The sequence below is a fragment of the Pongo pygmaeus genome, chromosome 2 (assembly GCF_028885625.2).
Source record: "Pongo pygmaeus isolate AG05252 chromosome 2, NHGRI_mPonPyg2-v2.0_pri, whole genome shotgun sequence".
Classification (NCBI taxonomy): Eukaryota; Metazoa; Chordata; class Mammalia; order Primates; family Hominidae; genus Pongo; species Pongo pygmaeus.
The window spans coordinates 64,151,922-64,169,254 of NC_085930.1; the positions used below are offsets into that span (position 1 = coordinate 64,151,922).

Here is a 17,333-nt window from a genome sequence, read left to right on the forward strand (position 1 = left end):
CATGCCCCCCTCCAATGGTAAACCAGCCTTCTCACACAGTGCTTCTCTCCATGTGCCCCATCTACAATGGTAGACCAGCCTCCTTACATAGGGATTTTCTCAGTTCTCTCCACATGCCCCCTCAATGAAAGACCAGCCTCTTCACACAGGGATTCCCCAGTTTCTCTTTACGTGCCTCTGCCCCAATGATAAAGCAGCCTTCTCTCACAAGAGTTTCCTCAGTTCCCTCCATGTGCTCCCACCCTGGTGGTAGACCAGCCTCCTCACAGTTGTTTCGACTCAGCCTCCTCTCAAGTGCCCACCCAATGGTAGACCAGTCTCCTCACATTGGATCCTCTCAGTTCCCTACCTTTTTAATGTTAGAACAGCCTCCTCACATGGGGGTCCCCTTGTTCTCACCACATAACTTACTCAATGGTAAACCAGCCTCCTCACACGAGGGACCCCTCAGTTCCCTCCATGTGCCCTCATCCCAGTGGTAGATCAGCCTCCTCACACGGGATCTCCTCAGTTCCCTTCACATGGTCCCCTCAATGATAGACAAGTCTCCTCACACGGGCATCCCTTCAGTTCCCTCCACATGCCCCAACACGAATGGTAGACCAGCCTCCTCATACAGGGGTCCCCTCAGTTCTCTATATGTGCCTCCACCCAAAGGGTATACATTCCTTCTCACATGGGAATTTCCTCAGTTCCTCTATGTGGCGCCCCAATAGTAGACCACCCTTCTTACACAGAGGTTCGCCCAGTTCTCTCCACATGCACCCATAATAGTAGACCAGTTCCTCACATGAAGGTCCCTCAATTTTTTCCTTGTCCCCCCACCCTAATTGTAGATCAGCCTCCTCAAATGGGGGTCCCCTCCGTTCTTTTCACTTGGCCACCAATGATAGACCAGTATCCTCACACGGAAATCCCCTCATTTCTTTCCACATGGCACCACCAATGCTACACCAGCCTTCTCACATGAAGGTCTCCACAGTTCCCAATGGTAGATCTGCCTCCCCACCAGTGGTTTCCTCTGTTCTCCTCCATGTGCTGCCACCCCAATGAAAGGCCAACCACCTCACACAGGGATCTTAGTTCAATCCACATGCCCCCACCCCAATGGTATGCAAGCCTTCTTACATGGCCATTTCCTCAGTACTTTCCATGTGCACCTCCCCCACCCCACCCCCCCTCCACCCGCCCCGCCAAATTGTAGACCAGCCGCATCACACGGTGGTTTCCTCAGTCCCCTCTATGGAGACCCTTCCAGTGGTAGACCCGCCTCCTCATATGAGGGTCCCCTAAGTTTGCTTTTAGTGATCCCCCAAAAATAGGCCAGTTTTCTCACACGTGCCTTTATTTCTCCCTAAGTTTCCTCCATGTGCCTTTACTTCAATGGTAGAACAGCCTCCTCACACAGGTTTTCACTCAGTTTTCTCCACATGCCTCTACCAGAGTTGTAGACCAGCCTCCTAACATGGGGGTCCCCTCAGTTGCCTCAACTTGGTCCCCGAGTGGTAGATCAGCCTCCTCACCTGGTAGTTTACTCAGTTCTCTAGACACGGCCTCCTCCATGGTAGAGCAGCCTCCTCACACTGGGGTCCCATCAGTTCCCTCCACATGGCCCTCCCTAATAGTGGACCAGCCTCCTCACATGGGGTCCCCTCACTTCTGTCCACATTCCCTTCTTAATGGTAAACCAGCCTTCTCAAAAGGGGATTCTTTCAGTTCCCTTCTTATGGCCCATCAGTGGTAGACAACCCTCCTCATCCCAACGGTAGACCAGCCTCCTCACACACTGGCCTTCTCAGTTATCTCCATATTGCCCTTAGCCCAATGGTAGATGAGCCGCCTTACATGAGGGCTCTCTCAGTTTCCTCCACATACCCTCACCTTTATGGTAGACCAGCCTCCTCACCTGGGGGTCCCTTCAGTTCTCTCCATATGTACCCAACCAATGATAGATGAGCCCCCTTACATGGGGGTCCTTTCAGTACCTTTAAAGTGCTTGCACCCCAGTGACAGACAAACTACCTTACATGTGGGCCCCCTCAATTTCCTCCACATCCGCCCTGTAGTAGACCAGCTTTCTCACATGTGGGTTCCCTCAGTTCCCCTCTATGTGGCCTTCTCAATGATAGACCAACCTCCTCATATGGGGGTCCCCTCATTTCCCTCCATGTGCCCCCCGAATGGTAGAGAAGCCTCTTCACATGGGTTTCCCCTCAGTTCCCATCCATGGGGACCCCTCGACGGTAGACCAACCTCCTCACACTGGGATCCCCTCAGTTCCCTCCATGTGCTCTCACCCCAATGGTAGAATGACCTACTCACATTTGGGGCTTCTCAATTATTCCCACGTGGCCCCCCACCCTAATGGTAGACCAGCCTTCTCACATAGGTGTACCCTGTTTCCTCCACATGGCCCCACTACAATGGTAGACCACTTGCCTCATCCAGAGGTCCCCTCAGCTCCCTCCATGTGACCTCCCCAATGGTAGACCAGCCTCTTCACACAAGAGTCCCCTCCGTTCCTCTCCACATGCCCCCATGTCAGTGGTAGACCAGCCTCCTCACATGGTTATCCTCAGTTCACTCCACATTGCCCTTTTCATCCCACGTTTCATGCCAATGGTAGACCAGCCTCCTCACCCAAGAATTCTTTCAGTTCTACTCTAAGTCCCCCTATGCCAATGGTTGACTAGCCTTCAAACACATGGGTCTTCTCAATCATCTCCATGTGGCTTTTGCCCCAGTGGTAAACCAACCTCCTAACATGGGGGCTTCCTCAGTTTTCTCCATGTGCTCCCACTATGATGGTAGGCCAGCCTCTTCATACAGGAGTCCTTTCAGTTCAACTCCAAGTCCCCCTACCCCAATGGTAGACCAGCCTTCTCACACGGGGGTTTCCTCTGTTCTCTCCAAGTGCCCCAACTTCAGTGGTAGACCAGCCTGTTTTCATGGACATTCCCTCGGTTCCCTCTATGTGACCCCACCTTAATGGTAGACCAGTCTCTTCACATGGGGGTCCCCTCAGTTCCCTCCATATAACCCCCACAATAGACCAGCCCTCTAACACGGGAGTCCCCTCAGTCCCTTCCACCTGCCCCTGCCCCTATGGTAGACCAGCCTCCTTACATGGGGGTTCTGTTTCCTCCACGTGTCCCCCTAAATGTAGAGCAGCTTCCCCATATGGGGGTTCTCTCGGTTTCCTCCACCTTCCCCACTTTTACGGTAGATCAGCCCCGTAACTTAGGTGTCTCCTCAGTTTCCTCCATGTGCCCCTACCCCAATGCTAAGCCAGCCTCCTCACTCAGTGGTCCTCTCAGTTCCCTGTCGTGTGCCCACCCCAGTGGTAGACCAGCCTCTCACACCAGGGTCCCCTTGGTCTCCTCCATGTGCCCCAATCACAGCTTCTGTGCATGGCGTCTGAGACTGTGCTTCAAGAGTGAAGCAGAAGCCCCAAGGTGTCCTGAGGCACAGCCATCACTTCCCCCACGTTCTAGTGGCCAAAGAAAGTCATGTATCCAAGGGGAGGGGAAGTAGCCCAGGCTATGGGTGGGAGGGAGGGACACGTCCCACCTTGGAGAGGCATGGGGGCCAGGAAGGGAGGAATTTGTGGGGGCTGTCTTTGCAAACACACTGCCACATTGGCTTATTTATTGTGGATTATCGAGCACATCATCTGACATACACCTGATGATAGGTGCTGGGGGCACGTAGAAGGACAAGACATGCCCCTGCCCTAAAGGAGTTCCCAATTTGTTTGGTGCAAGAAAGGTATAAACTGATGGTGATGAGGCATTTTAATGAGGGCCACATTAGAAGGTTCTTCATACATCTATTCACTCAGTCATCCAACGGCTGTTTCTTGAATGGGCCTCTCATGCCTTGGACAATGGGGGTACTAGTGTCCCCCAGTGGACAAGACAGACATGGCCCCTGCCCTCCCAAGCTCCTGCTCCAGCAAGGGAGACAGGCAGTAAATACACATCAAAAAACCAATATACATAGGGAAAAATAAAACCGGGTAAGAGGACAGAGAGTGACCATGGGGTCTATTTTAGATACGGTGGTCAGAGAGGCTATCTGAACTCAAGAACATGAACTCAAGGAAGAGCACCTGCTATGTGCTAAGACCTTTATCTTGCTTAATTCCCAGAGCTGCAACATGAAGCAGGGACCATCATTAGCCCCTTTTCATGGATGGGGAAACTGAGGTTCAAAGGTTCCTGGTCTCCCCTGGAGCAGGGACCTTGGAGTGAAGTTCCGTGTGGAAGAACGCTCCCAGGGGAGAGAATTGCAAGTGCAAAGGCCCTGTGGCAGATGTGTTGGGTGCTCTCAAGGAACAGCGAGAAGGGCAGAGTGGAGGGAATGAGGGGAAGCGCAGTAGGAAATTAGACTGGAAAAGGTCCATTAGGTTGACAGAGGGAAGGGGCCTTTTGGGCTGGGCACAGCATAAGCCAAGGCCTGGAGATGGGGAATGTAGGGTGTGCTCCAGCAGGGAGCCTGGCTCAGTGGGACTGGGGCTTCAGGAACGTTGGAGTTAACAGCCTGGGACACTGGCCTTGGGAAGTCTCTCTGGCCCTGTAGGCAGGAGCACCCAGGACGGTGCCTGAGCAATGGCAGGCCAAGGCCCACCTTGAGTTGGGCTGCCCTCCCTGTAAACCCTGAGCTCCTCCTCACCTGGGCGTCACCCCTGCTGGCAAGCCCCTGTCACTGCAGCCCTGGCTGTATCCTACCCTGATGGCATTCACTGTACCCAGACGCCTCGCCAATCTCAAAGGCCTGGCTCTGACTCTCAGCCCCACTGCTGGCCTACTCAGTGACTGCAAATGACTAATTTTCCTTTGCTGCACCTCAGTTTCCCCACATCTAAAGTGAGCAGGGTCGGGGGCTGTTGGCAGTCCTTCCAGTCATACCTGAACCTCAGCTCACATCACAGAGCTTTGGGAGCAACAGCTGTGTGCTTATAACCTGGAGCAGAGAAGCTGAGGCCTTTGTACAGATAGGGAGACTAAGGGCAGGGAGGGTGCGGTTGGCTGAGGTGAGTCTGTTGATAATATATGAGGAGGGAGCATGCAATGTTGTGTGATGCTTCAGACTCTCAGGCTGTGGGACACCTAGTCCCCACTGTTTGGACAGATGGTGATCTCCCTAGCGGAAGTTAATGGGATTCCCATTGTCTGAGAGCTGGGCCCGCCCGACAGTAACAGGATCCTTGACCCCTCTTCCCACCTGCAGGGCAGCCTCTCTGACACCCGAGCCTCAGGATCCAGGCAAGGGGACATAGGCAGGCTTGCTGGTGGGGAGACGCAAACTCAAGGAGGACAAGCACCTGCTATGTGCTAAGACCTTTATCTCACTTAATCCTCAGAGCTGCAAAATAAAGCAGAAACCATAATTATCCCCTTTTCATGGATGAGGAAACTGAGGCTCAGGGAAATCACAGAGGCAAGAGGAGAAGGCATCCCAGGACTCCAAGGAAAACAGAATCCCAAATGCACAGGGGACCAAATTGCCTTTTGTAGAAATGCCTTTTTATTTATCTTTTTAATGTTTCCCCTTCTCATATGCAGGCCCTTCTCAGATGAGCTAGGTAAAATGACGCCTCCCCAGACAGCCTTCCCACCCTCCTGGCAGAGATAACCACTCCTGTCTCTTGGCTCCCAGGATCTCAGCTCTGAGATCCACCACTTACCAGCTGCCTAACCCAGGAAGTCTCCTAACCTCTCTGGGCCTCAGTTTCCTCATCTATAAAATGGGAATAAAAATAAGACCTTCTTCCTAGGGCTGCTGAGAGACTCACATAAGATAGTAGGTATAAAGCGCCTAGAAGTGTGCCTGAGGGATGATGAACTCATAACTTGCTTTTATTAGGATACTCTAATAACTATTATCATTGCCACTATCATCCTCACAGCCCTCGCCTTCATATGCAGGCCCTTCCCAAAGGGAAACTCTTGGTGTTTGCAACAACTTGGGGATGCAATGTTGTTCCATTTCTCAGATGAGGAAACTGAGTCTCCAAGATGTTTGCTGACTTGGCAGTTGGCAAAGGAGGGAGAGAAAGCCAGAAGGATCTGACTCCAAAGCTCTGCCCCACCCCATCTTTCCAGCCATCCCGTGGCAACCACAGACAAGATGCTAACTGTGCTAACCAGCTCCTTCCATTCAGGAATTTCTGCCTGGACCTAGGGAGAGACCCCTTGCTTCTCTTCCCCTGCAGTCAGGGGTGGAACAGAGGCATCTGAGGTGATGGGGTGTGGGTTCAGAACCCGAGCCAGTCTCCAACTGAGCCATGTCTGCCGCTGAGGGTGATAGCAGCTCTTCCCAACTCTAGATACCAGGGTCAGGTGCAAGTCCAGCAGAAGCACCCAGCAGCCTCACTTACATACCTCCCCTGCTGGGGAGGTCAGTACTGGTCCCAGCTCTGCCCTCTGCCTGCTCCGCGCACCCCAGGACAGCCCTGCAGAGACTGGGGGACAGGAAGCCTGGGCAGACAATGGGGCTGACAGGGAGGGGCAAGGAGGTCACCCAGCCTCCCGAGGAGCTCTGCACCTGCCCCCACCAGCTGAGCCACGGGAGGGATGAGGGGCGGCCGGCAGGCAGTGTAATGGTTGGGGCGTGGCCTTCGGGGACCCAACGCCTGTGTTCAAATTTTTCCAGCTAGTAACTGCTGCCCTTGGGCATCGTCCTCTGCCTCAGTTTCCTCATCCATAAAATGGAGCCAAAATGGAGCCAACGTGGAAAGGGCTTCTGTGTCTGTCACAGAGTGAGTGTCCAATATACAAATGTGAGTTGTTGTTTGCATTGTCCCATATTTCTGGATTGAATGAATGGTGCACCCAGGCAGTGGCTGGCATGGGGTGGGATAGAGCAGGACCTAGGCAAGCCCCTCTGGAGCACATCGGGGAGCCCCAGTTCCCCTGGATGGGGCAGGAATTCCCATCCCAAGCCCTGCGATGAGCTCACCCACTCAGCCTGCACCAATAATACATGATCAGCCCATAAATGCCCAGGGGATGCTGGGGCTAGGCCAGTATTTGAATATGAAAGGGTGAGAAACCAAGCAGCATTCTGGGGTCTGGGGGCGGGGTGGGAGTGCGGCTGTGCACAGTCAGCCTGGGTGCAGGCAACACAGCATGCACGCCTTGCACACAGACACATAAAAACACACACATACACGCAAAGACACATACACACAGTAATGCAAATACATACAAAGGCAAATACAAACTCACAAGCACACACAAACACACACATACACACACAAAGGCATACATGCATGTGACAGGCACACACACAAATACAACTCCCTTTCGCCCTCGCAGCTGCACAGAAACAGCAGTAAGACCAGAGTAATGGACATGCATCGAGCACACCGCCTGAATGGCACTCCAGCCACAGCCTCAGATGTTCAAGAAATTTTTAATAAAGATTTCTTTTTTTCTTTTTTGTGAGACAGAGTCTCATTCTGTCACCCAGGCTGGAGTGCAGTGGTGCGATCTCGGCTCACTGCAATCTCCACCTCCCATGTTCAAGTGATTCTCGTGCCTCTGCCTCCCAAGTAACTGGGATTACAGGCATGTGCCACCACACCCGACTAAATTTTTTTTGTATTTTAGTGAGACAGGGTTTCACCATGTTGGCCAGGTGGGTCTCGAACTCCTGACCTCAAGTGGTCCTCCTGCCTCCACCTCCCAAAGTACTGGGATTACAGGCATGAGCCACCGTGCCCAGCAAAAGATTTCTTTTATATCTCAAATTCATTTCTTGGGTCCTACTCTCATAGAAATTTAATCTTGGCCAGTCTGGTATGCCCACCTTTCCCCCAGAGCACCTGAGGTGGGAGCCATTCAACCTGGCCTGGTCTGCTGAGGACCCCACAGGCCACTAGGCCGTCAGCCCTGCAACTCTCCTGCATGTGCCTACAGCTCCCGTGTGCCCCTTCAGGTCCCTCTGATTCTCCATTGCCCCACCCAGGGAAGCTCTCCACCAGCCACCACTCCCATGGAGTGGCAGAGCAAGACCTGCCTGCTATCAGAGCCCACAGCCCACCTGAGCACGCAGAGCCCAGCCAGCTTCCCCCAAGCCTCCTTCCTCGTCTCCACCACCCCCAAGTCTGGGAAACCTCCCTGTGAGCTGGAGCAGGCAGGGAGGAGACTGGGGAGACTCGGACTCCAGGCTCACCACAGCCTATGGCAGAAGAGCACAGTGGTGAAGAATCCAAGCCCCCAAAAGTCACGACCCTCTGACATCACTAGCTGTGTGCCCCTGGGCAACACACATAACCTCTCTGTGCCTCAGTTCTCTCATCTGTGAAATGGAAATAATGAGAGCACCTGCCTCATGGACTGGCCTTAAGATTCCAGGAGACCACGTGTGCACAGCAATGGAAACAGTGCACAGCAATGGGAACAGTGCTCGGCACATGGTGAACTCTCACTACCTTTTTAAAGACCTCCTCTAGGATTTTCCATTCCCATTGGGTCTAGGCTTTCGAAACCAAAAGCTGAGAAGAAGCTGGTTCACTGAATTGATGGAGAAAAGGAAAAGGCAAAAAGGAGCCAAGGGGTAGCACAAGCTATTTGGGGAAAAAGAACTATTCATTAATATTTCAAAATAGAAGCCCTCCAACTCTTCTACTGTAGCCAACAGCATGCTAAGTTCTCTGTAAGCCTCAGCTTCTTTAAGCCTCCTAGAAGATTCATGGGGTCAGTACTGTCCATCACTACCTCCGCTTTGGAGATGAGGAAACCGAGGCCCAGATGGGTGGCACACATGACCCCAGGACCAGGGTCAGAATTGGGAATTAGACACAGCCCTGAAGTCACTTGCCCAGGGCCACAAAGCCAGAACTTTGGCTGAGCCTGGCCTGGAGCCCAGTCCAGAGCTGGGACACTGGACCACCAGCATCATAGCACATAGGTATCTGGGGGCATCGGAGGAAATCCTGGCCAATGGGAGGTGAGCCAAAGAGGCGCATGCCACTTCCAGGTGCACCAGTAAAAAAAACTGTGCCTTCCCCATGTCCTCTTCTTTCCCAGCGGGCTGAGGGGAGGCGAGCACAGGAGCAGCCACCTTGAACTCAGAGACAGAGGTCTTGATACCACAGTCCCCTCCTAGCCCTGAAACACCTTACTAGACCATAAAGTGAAAGAAATAAACAACCTGTTCTCAACCTTGCCGTGTCTCCTACCTGACCCTTTTGGTTAAGCCACTGTGTTTGGGGGTCTCCTCATCACAGCAACTAAGCTATATCCTATGTGATACCAAGAAGGAGGCACAGGGGCCCCAGTGGACCATAAGCTTTAGAAGTCCAGGAAGGGTTGAGCCTCTGTTTCCATCCCTAGCTCAGGAACAGGCATGGAGAAGGGGTCTAGAGACAGTGATGGAAGGAGTAGGAAGAATGAGAAAGCAGATCTCTCCTGGGCCCCAGACCAGCATATCCAAATGCCTGTCTCCCTCTCCCCTTGAAGCAAGGTGAATCTTGTGTGTTCCAGACTGAACTGCAGGTTTGTTCATGCTTTGGTCTTCCCCGTCACAGTAAATGGCACCCCTGGCCACTTAGGGGTCCAGGCCGGAATCCTAGGGGGTCACCTTTGTCTCCCTCATCCCCTCTCATCCTCCTCAAGTTATCACCAAGTCTTGATTTTACTTCTTAAATTTCTTCCAACCCATGGCTTCCCACTAGTTCCACCACCGTGTGTCCCAGCCTCAGCCATCGTTGGTCTCCCTGCCTTCACCCTCACCCGCTACAGTCTCTTGTGCACTCAGCACAAGAGAGTGACCTTTTTAAAACATCATCAGAGAATGTCCCTCCCTGCCCTCAACCTCCCGTGGCTCCCAATTCACTTGGAGGGAACCCTGCCTGGTCTGGCTATGTTACCGCTGACCATGCATCTCCCTCACTGGATGTGCTTCTTCCACCAGGCCCGCACTTGGTCCTCAAACACAGGCAGTGCGCTCCCTCAGCGTTGCAGCCTTAGCCCAGCCAGGCCTTCCCCCAGGACCACTCTCGTCTCCACTCTGCTCATCTGACTTCTCCCTGCAGGATGGTACTAAGGGTGGCTTGGACCCACCCAGCTCTCTCATGCCATTCTTACTTGCAGTTTTAAGAATGGCTGTAGAATGTGCTGGGGATGCAACATCCGGGGATAAGAAGGACCTGGCCAGAACACCTTGGGCTCTGTTCCTGTCCCTCCTAGAGCAGGATGTCCTACAGAGATTTAGCTCAGCAAGTTGCATTGTCCCGGGGATATGAAACCCAGGGCCAACTGCTTTCCAGAGTCCTTCAGCTGCAGTGCAAGTGGGGCACATGCAGACAAGACTCCATCCACCCTGGGCAGCTTTCCCAAGCCTGGGGGACCAGCTGGCCATGAATCCTAGGCTCTGCTGTCCCTTGCTACCTATCTCTAATTAACAAGTCTGGTTTGTGTAACTTGCCGTAGGTGAGTGTTGTCTCACTGGACTTATGCAAGTGATAAATTAACACAACTCAAAGTGCAGTGGGTGAGGTGTTTAGAGTCCTCCCCTGGGATTGACATGGTGCACAGTGACCCTGCTTCACACTCCCCAACCTCCCTGCTTGAGCTAGTGTCGCCTGCACCAGAAGACTGCCTGGCCCTGCTCTGCACCTCTCTCCCCGACCTACAGCAAGTCTCCGGTTACTGTCTCTCTCTGCAGCATTTCACTATCTTCATAGCCCTCCCCACACCTCCAGAGGTTGTAACTTCTTGTGTGTGTGTGTGTGTGTGTACATGCGCACGCGTGCGTGTGTGTGCATGTGTGTGTGCGTGTGTGTGTGTGTGTGACATCTGGTCTCCTCCCAAGACTGTCTGCTCCAGGAGGGCAGAATCATGGTCAATTTGGCTCAGTGGTGTGTCTCCAACACACGGCCCTGGGCCTGACACATTGTAGGGGCTCTGTATATGTTTGAGGATGAAAAACAGAAATATTGGCCCCTCCAAAAATCATGTTGAAATTAATCCCCAATATGGCAGTATTGAGAGATGGGACCTTTAAGAGGTGATTGGGCCTTGAGAGCTCTGTCCTTATGAGTAGATGAATCCACTCATGGATTAATGAGTTAATGGCTTAATGGGTTATCATGGGGGTGGGACAAGTGGCTTTCTAAGAAGAGAGACCTGAGCTGGCACACTCAGCCTCCTCACCATATGATGCCTTGCACCACTCTGGGACTCTGCAGAGAGCCCCACAGCAAGAAGGCCCTCACTAGATGCAGCCCCTTGACCTTGGACTTCTCAGCCTCAAGAACTGTAGGAAATAAATTCTTTTTCTTTATAAATTGACCAGTTTCAGATATTCTGTTATAAGCAACAGAAAATGGACAAAGACAACCCTGTTTCCATGCTTTGCCAAATAGGGTTTTGGCCTTCCCTGGAGGTTGGCAGGCCAGGGCTGGGGCAGCTGCTTGCGGCTGTCATCTAGAACACAGGCTCTTTCCAGCTCCTGGTCCTCCATCCTTAGTATGTGGCTTTCATCCTCATGCAGGCAGCGAGAAGATGGGAGGGTACAGAGGGAAAGGCCTGTGCCAGACTTTTTAGGAAACAATAGCCTTTTAGGAACCCACCAAGCAGAGTGTCACATCCCTCTAGACAGAACTGGGTCTGGTGGCCACCTGTAGCCAGCAGGGCATCTGGGGAAGGAGCTTCAAGGACACATCATTCCTCTGAACTAAACTGGTGTCTGTTAGGAAGAAGGAAGGAGGAGAACGGATGCAGGGTAGATCAGCAGCAACAACAGCTGCCACAACTGCCCAAACCTTTCTCTCTGCCCAAGCCAGAGCCATTTCTGGCTGATTGTAACTAAGATCCACATGGGGGGAACCGGATCCACCTGAGGGTACTGGGAATCTTCCCTGAGGAAGTGACATTTGAGCTAAGATCTGAAGGATACTAGGGGTGACCCTGACAACACAGTGCAAGAGGAGAATTCCAGGCAGAAGGAACAGAAGGGAAATGCTGAGCGAGAAGACAGCATGGGATATTTGAAGGAGAGAAAGTAAGCCAGCATAATCAGAGAACAGACAACAAGAGGGAGAGGGCAAGGAGAAAGGGCTGGAAAGATAGGAGAGGGCTGGCACTGGGCCCTGTGGGCTGCAGTAAGGGTTTGTGACTGCTCTATGAGCAGCAGGACCAGCCACAAGTTTTCCACAGAAGATTAACATGACTTTTAAAGATCATCCAGGCTTGGAGGGGGCCAAGAGAAGTGTGTATGAGTCAAAATAAATTAATCCTGTAACAAAGAGCCCCCAGATCACAGTGGATTGAAACTCCAAAGGTTTATTTCTCATTCATGTCACATCCAATGTAGGGTGGCCCAGGAGCTCAGCTCCACACAGTCATTCAGGGATCTAGGCTCCTCCCATTTTGTGCACCTCCATCTTTGACATGTGGCCACCAAGTTTACCTTGGCATCCTCCAGCTGGCGAATGAAAACAGAGAACATGGGGAGGAGGATGCAGGGTGTTGGAGGCCAGGCCCGGAGGTGGTGTGTGTCCCTTCTGCCCACATTGCTTTGGCCATAATTCAATCACATGACCCCTGCTAACTGCTAGGAGCAGGGAATGTGGCCTCATGCAGTACCCAGGAGGAAAGGAGGTGACATGGATATTGCTCTCCACTAGCAGTCTCTGCCACAGTCCACCCCTTGCCACCACATACCCATGAGGCCCTCCTTCCCACACATAGATAAAGCTCATCCTCTCCCCAAGGGATACAACCCAAAACTCATCCAGCCACTGCATGGTCTGGTGGCCTGTGGACTATAGAGAAAATGTGCTCATCATCCCCTTACACTCACATGTGCACACACACACACATACACATACACACACACACACACACACACACACACACAATGTGATGGTGAGGCAGGCATAAGATAACCTCAGTAAAAACTCCCATTCCGAAGAGAAAGGAATGGCAACCACTCAACAGCAAGCAGTCCATTGTGCAGGGTCCATTGCACAGGGGCAGGGACTGAGAGATTTCTCTACCCCGGCGGCCAAGGGGTGTCCCCTGACTAGATTCTGGCTCTGCTCTCTTAGAAAACCCCTTGTCAGAACATCACACACCAGGGACTGTTGTGGGGTGGGGGGAGGGGGGAGGGATAGCATTAGGAGATATACTTAATGCTAAATGACGAGTTAATGGGTGCAGCACACCAACATGGCACATGTATACATATGTAACAAACCTGCACGTTGTGCACATGTACCCTAAAACTTAACGTATAGTAATAATAATAATAATAATAAAGAAAACCCCTTGTCCAGCTGGGCACAGTGGCTCATACCTGTAATCCCAGCACTTTGGGAGGCGGAGGCAGGCGGGTCATTTGCAGCCAGGAGTTCGAGACCAGCCTGGCCAATACATGGTGAAACCCCGTCTCTACTAAAAATACAAAAATTAGCTGGGGTTGGTGGTGTGCACCTGTAATCCCAGCTACTTGGGAGGCTGAGGCAAGAGAATCACTTGAACCCAGGAGGCGGAAGTCGCAGTGAACCGAGATCAAGCCACTGCACTCCAGCCTGAGTGACAAGGGGAGACTCTATCTCAAAAAAAGTAATAAAATAAAATAAAATTTTCTCCATTCCCCCCGACCCGAGTTCACCCTTTATGAGCTCTTCCTTGTTAATTTTCCTCCGCGGCCGCCTCTGATGTGGGAGTGCAGTGGAGTTCCCTCCTCAGATGCCACAGAATTTTCGGAACCTACTTCCTGCTTGTGGATAGTAGGGGACCCTAAGGGTATTTTAAGTTTCAGTCAAAGACTTCTTAGTCCAGGATCATTGTGTCCTTAATGCAATTCACTCCATAGCTAACTTTCTGATCTATTCGCCTCCTGTCAGTCCTATGTGCCAGTCAATGATCATACCCATGGTTCTTTCCTAGGCTTAATTGTCCAGCCCCATTTATTTTTTCCCTGCTTCCTTGCCTCCCTGCCTTTTCCTCCCAACATAATAATGACAATCTCGAGGCTATGTAATTGAGTGGAAATGTCACATCCTTCTTCTAATCTTCACTGCAGTCTGAAGTGTCTCTCACTCTTATTTCCTACTGTTTCAGTTCCAGATGTGCTTAATTTTCCAACCCTGAAAAGCCCGTCTTTCTGTTCCCTTTTGTTTCTGCCTCAAACCAGCTGTGACTCTCCTGAGCTCATCTCTTTCCTGTAAGACCTTGCCAAATGCAGCCCATGGTAGCCAAGACACACTAATCTGTTAATTCCTTCCAACCATTTCCTCTGGAGCTAGAGGCTCAATGTTGGTATGCTCTGTCTTCCCAGCTATCACAGGCAACCGTTCTCCCAAATACTTCGCCACTTCATAACATGGACTGCCATATTTCACAGCCTCTAATATCAATTTCCACACTGTCACTCCACAGCCAATGCCACACTTTACAGGTTCTTCTGGTAATGCCCATTTCAGATTACCAATTTTTGTACTGGTTGGAGAAAGCTAACAGCCCCAAATCTCAGCAGCTCATCACCATGAAGGTCTATTTCTCGCTCTTGTTGTAGTTCAAGGAGGCTTGGCCAAGGGGCTCAGCTTCACGCAGTCACTTCAGGACTGAGGTTCCTTCCATGTTGTGCACCAGTGTCTTCACTGTGCAGCTTGGAGGCCACCCTGGCATCTTCCAGCCCGTGAGTGGAGACAGACTGTCTGCAGGAGGAGGTCGCCTTTTCTGGGCCAGACCTCAAAATGGCAGGCATCACTTCCATCCACAGCCCGGGGGCCAGAACTCAGTCCCTTACTGCAGGTCAGCCTGAGGGATGTGCTTATCCGTGTGCCCAGGAAGAATGGCAGCACCCCAGATTTCAGATCTGGGGTCTAGCTGGTGCCCACAGGGGCCTCAGTTCGTGCTCCTTTGCCTGGATGCCTCCATTCTGCCTAGAGCACGCCTTCACAGCCTCCAGGGTTCTGATCCATGGGTGACACTTCCCTCCCCCAGGCAGGAGGGGAGGAGAACAGGTGCAGGGTAGATCAGCAGCAGCAGCTGCCACAACCGCCCAAACCTTTCTCTCTGCCCAAACCAGAGCCACTTTTGGGTGATTGTAACTAAGATCCACAATTGATATGGGGGGACCCTAACCACCCCATATCTACCCCAGGCAGAAATGGCAAGTCCCTGCTCTGTGCCTGCCCTGTAGTCTATACAGGCCTCTTCCCAGCACTCCTCGATGAGGATGGCAATGGTCCCCTTAACTGACATCCAGAGCTCAGGATACAATAACAACATCTGACTCAGATCCACGTGCCCAGCGTGGCACAGCACGAAGCCTGGCATGGAAGAGACACCCATTAGTGTCTGTGAAAAACCAAATGTCAGCCAGGACATTGGCTCCGAGTGACAGGTGGCTTCCATTAGTTATACTTCCTGCCAGCTTGGAAAATGTATCTGACATCTCTTGTCTCCCACCTCACATGTGCTGGGCCATGCCTGCCCTCCAGCTGTGGCTGCAACAACCAGTTCTGCATAGGATCAACCCAGAGTGCCTCACATCCCAGCCCTGATGATCTCTCATGGGCCTGCTGAAGCTACCACATGGGACAGGGTACTTTCCCCCAGAGCCATGCTGACACATGGGCAAACCAGAAGTGCGGGGAGGGAAGGGACGCTCCACTCCACAAGGACTTAACCTCCTCCCTGGGAGGACAATCCTGAGGCACCCGACACACTCCACAGAGGGCCCCCAGCAGGCTTGAGCCCTCATTGCCCACAGCAGTGACTGGCTCAGTAATGCCCCCTTGGACTGGCCTTGGGGGCTTCCGTCTCACTCCTCTCAATCCTCCTTGTCCTTGGGATTGCACCTCAAAATAAACTGCCAAGTCCTAAACCCTTGCTTGCCTCAGACTCTGTGTTTAGCTGGGAGCCCAGGCTAAAAAACACATTTTTCAAGCTGACAAGAAGTGTAACCAACAGAAGCCACCTGCTTCTCAGAGCCAGTGTCCTGACCGACATTCGGTTTTTGACTGACATCAATCAGTGCCTCTTCCGTGCCAGGCTCCGTGCTGTGACAGGCTGGGCACATGGAGATGAGTCAGATGTTGTTCTTGCACCCTGAGCAAGACTGGTTACTTTCGCTAGACTGGAGGGCCCCTAAGCCCCCAGAAAACTGGTCTGTTCAAAGAAGACCTGACACTTGAGTGTGCTGCTCCTGGAAAGACAGCTGCCTCCCCTGGTACCCCCGACCCAGTCCAACCCAGCTGGCGTCAGCCTAGTTGACTTCCAACGTCCTTTTCATCCTGAAACTCCCTGCCATGGGGACTGTGGCATGTGTCCATCACACAGGAGGAGAGGACCAAATCCTCAGCTTGTCAGGCAAGGCTCCCAGAACCAAGCTCTCCCCCACCCACCCTCTTACATCTTCCTTCCCTCCTCAGTGTTCCCACCAACACCCACATGACAATTTCCACTGCTTTGGGTGCATTGTGTCACCCTCCAAAATCCACATACTGAGGTCCTAACCCCCAGTATCTCAGAATGGAAACTATATCTCAAACAGGCCTTAAAGAGGTAATTATGGTGAAATGAGGTCCTTAGGATGGGCCCTAATCCAAGTTGATTGGTGTTCTTATAAGAAGAGGAGATTTGAACACAGATGCCCAGAGGAAAGACCATGTGAGGACCCAGGGAGAAGATGGTATCTACAAGCAAGGAGAGAAGCTGCAGGAGAAAGCAACCCTTTCTCTTGTTTAAGGTCCCCTGTTGGTGGTTCTTTGTGATAGTGAATACATCCCCTCCACACCTCCGTCCTCACCCTTCTCCCCCCGCTCAGCTCACCAGGTCCTGTGCCTCTCGGGGCCTTCACACACTGCCACTTTCAGGAGCCCATGTCTTGCTGGAGCCCTTCCCTGGCCATGAAGCAAGTGACTTCCCTTCTTCATCTGTGAAATAGGACAACCACGTCTCACTCACGGGAGAACGCACCATAACATACATAAAGCACCTCGTGGTGCTCACAAAAGTTGAGGATTTTCATCTCAACAGCTCTGCTTAGAGAACATTCTGGCTGACTGAGCTAGAATCTGCTCCCCACCCCATTGAGCCCTGTGTCTGCCTGCGTGCCCTGTCCTGGGGCAGCCTGCAGAAGCCAGGGCTTAGCCACAGACCCCCTACCCCCAATGAGGCTCAGCAGCCCCAGACCCTCTCTTCTGACAACAAACAGCACAATTTTGAGACCTTTTATCCTGTCAAGTCAGGCCCTAGAGACAACACATTCACTGTGTCAGCTGGCCCATTTTGGGAGAATCCAGAAAAATTACTGAATATGCAAAGAGAATGCAAATGAGCTGCTTCTAAGCCCAAAGTGCTCCC

At 52.2% G+C, this 17,333-nt stretch overlaps 1 long non-coding RNA gene across 1 annotated transcript in view; it reads right to left on the reverse strand.

Moving 5' to 3' along the window:
• Positions 1–16,905, reverse strand: part of LOC129033941 (uncharacterized) — a 57,230-nt gene extending 40,325 nt beyond the window's left edge. Inside the window, exon 1 of the long non-coding RNA XR_008501711.1 lies at positions 16,800–16,905. This is a non-coding gene — a long non-coding RNA (uncharacterized LOC129033941). The remainder of the gene's footprint in view (positions 1–16,799) is intronic.
• Between the last annotated feature and the right edge of the window lie 428 nt (positions 16,906–17,333).